Here is an 8,488-nt window from a genome sequence, read left to right as displayed (position 1 = left end):
GTTTGTCTCCGAGTCCGTGTGGGGATGCAGGCGGGGCCGCTCGCTTGTGTACACTGAAAGCTCCGTGGGCATAGATGTCCGAGGGCTTGCAGCAAGCCAGAGTTTAACACAGTTTCAATCAATCAATCAATCAATCAATAACAACATTAACCAGACTCTCGTTGCGTCTATTCTGCCAAAGCTAACGTTACCTCTCATTGTGTATTCTACCAAGCAAACCCGGGTTTAACGTTACCTCTCGTGTATATCGGCTGACGGTAGTATTAACAACAACAAACTTAACACATCAGCGATCTTGTTGTGACACTAAACTCTCCGCTCGGTGGTAAATTGGGTTGATGTCGGTTTTGTTTCATCAATAAATAAGGCAGAATACACAGTGAATCCATTCTTTTTTGTTTATTGCTTGGTTCTGTCGCAAACAAATCCTGAACGAAATGCATCCTTAGCGAGGCAGTAAAGATGGCGGCGCCGGCGTTCTGTTTTTGTTCAGACTGAGGCTACAAAGTGTGACGCGTCTCTCTTCTGACCAGTCAGTGGTCTGCAATGTTTCACATGACTTTTCTGGTACCACTTCTACCCAATAGGGTCGCTTGGAACCGAGTAGGGTATATCTGCAGAGCCGCAAGCCGCAAGCCAACTTTATTATTATGATAAAAAACAGCGGTGACGCGGTATTCAGCCTAACTCTGCGGTGAGCGTGATGCAACAGCGATACCGTGGTAATGCGGTTATCGCGGCAGCTCTAAAGACTGCCCCAATTTCTTTAAAGGTATAGCCTCACTTTTGGCTGGTTGGTGGTTTCAACTGTGTACTAAATCCAAAAGTAGACAAACTTCCTGTAGATTGTGGACCCATTTAAAAAAGAAATCTTATATTTCCACCATCCTAGGCAGAAAGACTTTACCTTTAGGTCTGGGGTCCATGGTAGCTACTCTCGGATAGACTACTTCTGTATTTCCAAGCAAGATATTGACAATGTTGAATCAAGTATCATTGAACCAGCGACCATCTCAGATCATGGACCTCTAACTCTTCAACTTAACCTCTGTACCAATAAGATCTTTAAATATTGGAGGCTCAATGTATCTATGCTGTCTGACTCTCACATACGGGAGAGGATAAGTGAAGAACTGAAGAGTTATTTTGATCTCAACAATAAGGGGGATGTCTCACCATCAATTTTATGGGACGTGGCAAAGGCTGTAATGAGAGGTAAAATTATCTCAATTTCAAGTGCACTAAAGAAACAGCGAACTGAAAAACAGCAGAACCTAGAAAATGAGGTAAAAATACTAGAAAGGAAACATAAACTGTACAGAGATGAGGAAGACCTAAAAGCTCTACTAACTTGCAGACAAAAACTAGATGACCTGTTGACATACAAAGTGGAAGGAGCCCTTAGATTTGCTGGTAGGAATTACTATGAGATGGGAAATAGGGCAGGCAAGCTACTGTCATTCCAGCTCCACAAAATACAGTCAAGTCGGATAGTTCCAAAGATTAAACACCCCAGCACACACTTGGAAGTAATGCAAACACAAGAAATTGCTAATGCATTTGCAGATTACTATACCGACCTCTACAAAGCACAGCAATTGGAAAACAAGAAAGAAAAAATCAATAACTTCATAGATAACCTTAAACTTTCTAAACTATCCCCAGATGAGGCTGATGAGCTGACTTCCCCTATTACGGAGAAGGAAATAGGGGAAACTATTCGGATGCTTAAGAACAATAAATCACCAGGTACAGATGGGTTTTCAAATGAATTTTATAAACATTTATGGTAACAGTATTCAGGTGGTCCGTGATGTATTCTATATTTTATTTTATTTTATTTTATTAGGGATCCCCATTAGCTGGTGCGATAGCAACCAGCTAGTCTTCCTGGGGTCCACACACAAAAAAAACACAAAAACAATCACCATTGCAAAAAAACTAAATTATTAAAAGTCAGTACACACAATGCATAATGAACCTACTGTAACAATTAATATAGCTAAAATTACATTAGTGTAAAACAAAAACAAAAAACCACTTTACAGTGTTAAAAACAATTTAAAAACAATTTAAGATTCTTTTTAAACGTGAATCTACTGTAAATGCAGCAGAGGTTCCGAGGCAGGCCATTCCACAGAGTTAATGCTCTAAAAATAAAAGATCTCCCCAGAGCGCTGGTTCTAGGACCTGGCAATTCAAGCTGCCCACTACTGGAACCTCTAGTGCATAGGTGTCAAACTCACGGCCCGCGGGCCAAATCCGGCCCGCCACGTCATTTGATGTGGCCCCCCAAGAGCTCAGGTAAAAAAAAAAAAAAAAAATTTTTTTTTTTTTTTTTTTTTTACATTAATATTGGGTTAAAAAATACCAGTGTTAAAATAATTGTGGGTTAATGCGTTAATAAAGCTTTAACTTTGACAGCCTTAGTTATTACACATTCTTACACATACATGTATGTTGAACATCTGAGGTAACAAAGGAAAAAAGCCAAAAGCACTTACTCCTCAGACATTCTTTGACAATTTTACAGCTCAAAATACAAAAAAGATCCAGGCGGAATAGGTAACAAAGGGTTGAAGAAATATTGTCTGAACTGTCAGATGCAAACTGGCTGTGTGACATAACCGAGCATCTCGCTCAATTGAATAAGAAGCTGTAGGGACGCAAACAAGTCCCACCCAAAACTTGACCAATATAGTTGTGAACTGAGACAACCCTTATTTTGTTATTTTTGAGTACAGTTACAGTTGTGTGTTCATGCAGACACATAATAGCAATTCCATTACGAATTGAAAATGGGGGACCCTGATGTAAACAAGTCGAAAGTCTTTCTCTGGTCTGCATCCCCTTAACAATTGTGTGTATTGAGCTGTACTGTACTGTACCCATTCTGCAATCTGTTAATTAAACTATCTTCCATTAGTTGGATGTATGGTCTCTGCAAGGTTGTGTGCAGCCATTTGTTTTTGTAACATCTGCTACATCTGTCCCACGTGTTCTTTGCAGCTCACAGTTGTTAGTTCTGCCCCTCTTGACTGTGACAAAAAGGTTTTGAACAAACTTAATGTCATGGCTTGTATTTGATGATATTCTTCTTTGTTTTTTTACTTGAATGGTTTGATCATTGATTGGTGGAGTAATATGGGGTTCTGATAGCTTATGTTATTTTAACAAATAATTTTAGTTTAACATATATTTTTACATTTATGCAAATTAATATGCAATATGTATAACTTGAATAAGTAATAAATACAGAAACACCATGTTTAACAATATGTAAATATGTAGCTACATTTATTTTACATTACATTAACATTTATACGGTCTTTGGCCCTTTGAGGGCAACCATAATGCTGATGTGGCCCTCTGTGAAAATGAGTTTGACACCCCTGCTCTAGTGTAATGCTCGTGCACAGTATTACTAAAAACAATCTGATTATGTATAAAAACAGGAGTCTTACTGCTCATGACCAACTTGAACAGCACAAGTATATTAAAAGACAATCTATTTTCAACGTTAAGCCAAGAGAGGCGGGCATGCATACGGCTCACATTAGACCTTAGTGAGCAGCCCAGTACCAACCGTGCTGCCCTGTTCTGGACCACCTGGAGCTTCCTGAGGTCACCACTGGCAGCAGATGACCACATCGCAGAGCAATAGTCAAGATGACATAAAACTAAACTTTGCACTATCTGACATAAAAGGGGACGGGCAACAAAAGAAGCACATTTCCTGGAAATACCAATTGCTCTTCCCATTTTTAAAACAATATAATTAATATGCTGAGATCAAGACAGAGTGCAATCCAGCATCACTCCAAGGAGTTTAGTACTTTCAACTTGTTGAACTGCTGAATTACACAAGTTTAAATGAAGCTTTGGATTTGTAGATAACCTGTGCCTTGTTCCCAGCACAATACATTTAGTCTTGGAGATATTAAGGACAAGTCTATTACATACTACCCAGTCATGCACAACTTTAAGTTCTCTACTCAAAACTTCATTAAGTACATTGCATGATGGTGCCGCGTAATACAATGTTGAATCATCTGCATAAAGAACTGTTGTAGCACATTTGGTAGCCCAAGATAGGTCATTCGTAAATACAGAGAAGAGCAAAGGTCCTAGGCAACTTCCTTGCGGCACGCCACACTCTAGACCTCTGCTACTGGACAGGCTGCCATTTAGATACACCTTCTGTGATCTACAGTAGAGGACAAATAACTTAGTATCCACTTTAAAGCAGAAAAGTTAAAACCATAACATTTAAGTTTATCAACCAGTAGAGAATGGTCCAGCACATCAAATGCAGCACTAAAATCTAACAGCACAGCTCCCACCAACATAGAGTTATCTATAGCTTTAAGCCAGTCATCAGTCATCTGTATCAAGGCAGTAGAAGTAGAGTGACCAGCTCTATAGGCATGTATGTCTAGTGGATTACTCTGCGATGTTCTATAAGTCTGCTACTGACTGAATCACCCGGTACAAGAGAGAGACGGCGGCGGCAATGGAATAATCTTCAGACAAGACGCAGCGCTCTAGTCAGAATATATGCGTTTATTGCATAAAACAACGCATACTATCTAGGTTTGGCTTTCAGCGAGCTCCTTAGGCATGAGTCTCGGCTGGAAGTTTCCATAAAAATGATCAAGACATCTTTGAATTATTTCTATCTAATCTGCATTTCTCCGCTGGTCTCTGCTGGAACTCAGGATGCTCTGTTTTGCCGGGTTGCCGTGGTGACCTCTTCTTCGTCGGTTGTAGTTTCTGTGTCTGTCCAGGTCTCCGGACTGGCTTCCTGTTAAAAACCCTAGGCCACACCTCCAGGCTCTTTGTCAGATGACGCAGGAGTTAGGAGGCGTGGTTTGCTCTTAACCAATTGAGTTCTAGCCAGCGGCCATTTTGAGAAAGGCCTCCCACCATTTTGGGTCTCCATTTTAAAACATAACCAAATAGGGACTGATTTGAATTTTCAAGGGCTGGTCTCCCCCTTGGAGATGTAACAAATAGCAGTTTACTTCATTTAGCTTTAAATCTACTTTGTCTATATTGTGGTAACTTAAAACCTAGAAAATATCTTCCAGATTAATTAAATACATCTTTGCATTCGTTACAGTATTTTCCTAGTACGTCTATACATAAAGAGCACTGCATGATGAATTTTCAAGGCGTTTTCAAGATTTCAAAAAGGTTGAGGATGAAATGCAGCTGGTTTCCTCTCCCTTTACCTGCAGTGTTGATAGTGCACCCATTGATGTTCAGCTTGAAATAATTGACCTGCAGTCTGATTCACTACTGAAAGAGCACTTTAAGTCAGCATCACTGCTAGAGTTCTACTCTGCTCTCAAGGAGGAGAACGTTAGGTTATGGCTATAACCGAGTTCTGTTAACACTTAGTGAACGCTCAGCGTTTCATGCATAATCTCGCTTCAGCGTATGCACACTGAATACATTTCAAATGTACCTTTAAATGCCAGCATTCATCTGGCCACACCCCCATCCGCTTACCTACATAAGCAGGGATGGGCCACACACTCATCTCCTTCCCAACAAATTTCATCACAATGAAAAATCAAGGGCCTGCAGCAGCGTCTAGACGCTGAGCGTTCACTAAGTGTTAACAGAACTCGGTTATAGCCATAACCTAACGTTCTGTTCCACACTAGCTCACGCTCAGCGTTTCATGCATAATAGGAGCTGAGCGGGAGCTAGAAGCTCGACAAATGTACCCTGCTGAGGCCCCCCACAACCATCAGACCAGGGAGGGCCGAGCCCCCCCGACCCACCCTAATGGAGGGCACCCCCCCTATTGGTGGCTTCACGGGAGGGCGACGGACCCGACCGTGCGAAGAGGCACTCAAGCAACTTAACGCACAGGGTGAGCAGAGCGTGGCTTGACCCCACGACTACACACACGCACAACCCGCATGCCACCCAGGAACGAACGGAGGAAACAACCTCGTTACTGCCCCCAGAATCACGGGGTCAAGGGCAAACCCAACCCCGTGGCAAGGCCGTAGCAGCGGAGCGCGAAGGAAGACCCAGACCCACGAAAGGGACTGGACCCCCTGGAACGGGGCCCGGAGAAGTCCATGATGCCAGCATCAAGACCCCACCAGGTGGGCACTTAGTGACCTCACCCCCCACATCGCCAGCGTATTCGGACAAAGGCCCCTCAGCCGAGCGGGCCCTGTCCCCCCAATAGTACACCGCCTGGTACACTGACCCTGCAGAACAGGCAGTCAGCATGGCCGTAAGCACACAAAAAGGCTAACCAACGGAAGCAGGCAGCGCACCGGGGAAAAACCAGGCAACAGGCTGTTAACCCTAGCCTGGAGACTGCGGACGAGACAGGCGCCAGAGGGGACAGCTGAACACAGCCGCCCCGGCGGAAGGGGCGTATGCTGGCGTTGTTGCATGACCAAGCCTCCATTCAAAAACCCCCACCCAGAGGGGTTGACGCAGAGAAGGCTGACATGAGTGGCAGACGTCATGAACGTGCAGGGGCACCCTCAAACGGTGAACCCGGGAGTTGACACTGCTCCAACACACCAGGGAATCAACCACCTTGGTGTTACCCAATGCGGTGGTCGTTCCATAACCCCTCAAGAAAAAACTCCAAAACACACCTGCGGGTATACACCGGCTATACCGCAGTACAAGTGTTTCAGTTTTAAAAAAAGGGTTAACCCAGGCCTACGGGTCGACGAAACATTACCTCGGACCGGGCCTGGCGATACGGGAAGCACAGGGTCACCAGAGGAGGTCAAAGACCACCCCAACAGGCCCCTCTTCGCCATGCGTGAGAGAGGAGCGAAAAAGAATGGAGAACCAGCCCCTAAGCACACCGTACTTGGTATTCCCAGGCGGTCTCCCAACCAAGTACTAACCAGGACCAACCCGTGTAGCGGCCGAGATCCGACGAGATCGAGCGTGTACAGGTTGGCATGGCCGTAAGCCATTACGACAGTTCTGAGTAAAAACGTACCCAACCAGGGTCTCCATAGCGCTTAACCCTGTGACACCCGGACCGACCTGGTATTTTTCCCTCTGAAAAAAGCCCAAGTCCCTCAGGGTACCAGAACAGCAGATCTGCATCCCCGGCGGACAACGGGTTCAACTGATCCGGACCAGCGTGACCAGAACCAGTCCCGTGCCCTAACCACGCCGACATGCCTACTCCAGGAGAAAGGGCAGATATGCGTGTCGATCTTAACATGAAAAGAAGGCGCCACCCAGACGTTCGGGCGAACCGCGCCTGGTGGCCCACCCCAAGGGCGTGAGACCCCTCTACATATGTTCAGATCCATTCCGTCATCATCCCCCAGACATGAACGAGAATCCGTCGATAACCAACCCAGGTCGTGGGATGTGGTCGTCGGAAGAGGAAAAACCCCCATCTCAGTCGCTTTATAAAAACACTGTTTTAACCACAAGCAACCAAGGCGCGCCAGTCAGTCGCCTGTTTACAGCGAGCTAGCACTATATGTGCGTCGGGACACACCCCCATCAATGAACAGGCTATTTAGACCTGTCATTGAATCCCCAAGGCGCCCAGGGGAACGACAAGAGGGGTGTGACACTTCCTAACTCCAACACTTTTTTAATAGAAAAGAAGGAAGCATCAACAGTATGTATCCCAGTCTACACAGCCGGGGGTAAACATTTTTCACATTTTTACATCCTACCATCCTCCCATAGGAAGGAGACGGGGATCCCCAGAGAGACTTCCCACGCGAGCTGTACAGATTGAAAAGAATATATTGCACCTTGAGCCATGTAAAAAATTGGGTTTAGGGCTCTCCGGGGAAGAGGCACTGAACCCATACACACTCAATAATCGAATTGAATCGAATACATATACAATAGAATAGGACACCTTCTAGAGGGTCCACTCACTTTGACAATCTGAGGAGGAAGGCTCTGTACTCTGATGGAGGCTCCCTCACATGGAAGAAGGAGTCCGAACTCACAGAAGGCCCGAATAGGCGCTTGGTGAGGAGGAGCCCTGACCACCCCCCTGAAACAGATCCATCACATGGACCTGAACAGCACACGGAAGTCCTACCAACAGAGACGCGCACGGTGACATACTCTATGGCGGGGGAATTTCTGCGGTGCACACGCCCAATATACCAGGCCGTGGGACCAGGAAACTCCCTCCCCCCCCCCGTAACGTGCCGAACCGCAACGTGACGGGAACCTTGAAGGACAGGGGGTGTACCCCTGACCGACAGAAACAAGGGGGAGAGGAAAGGTTACCAGTTCACCCCTTTACGACCCCACACCCATGATACGATGTAATGACAAAAAGAGAATATGACACAGTCATAGTCAGCTCTATGAAGCGTTTGACAGCTCCACACAGCGCATGAGCTAACCTGCTATCTGATTTTTACTAAGGAAAAAACACAGAATAGAGAGGGCTCTAAGAGCCCCGGTCCAACATACACATGTGCTTCTGTGGCCAGTCCAACCCAGT

The sequence above is a fragment of the Notolepis coatsorum genome (assembly GCF_963971535.1).
Source record: "Notolepis coatsorum genome assembly, chromosome: 12".
In the NCBI taxonomy this organism is placed as follows: Eukaryota; Metazoa; Chordata; class Actinopteri; order Aulopiformes; family Paralepididae; genus Notolepis; species Notolepis coatsorum.
The sequence above is the reverse complement of the archived record's forward strand: the minus strand, read 5'-3'. Positions refer to the sequence as shown.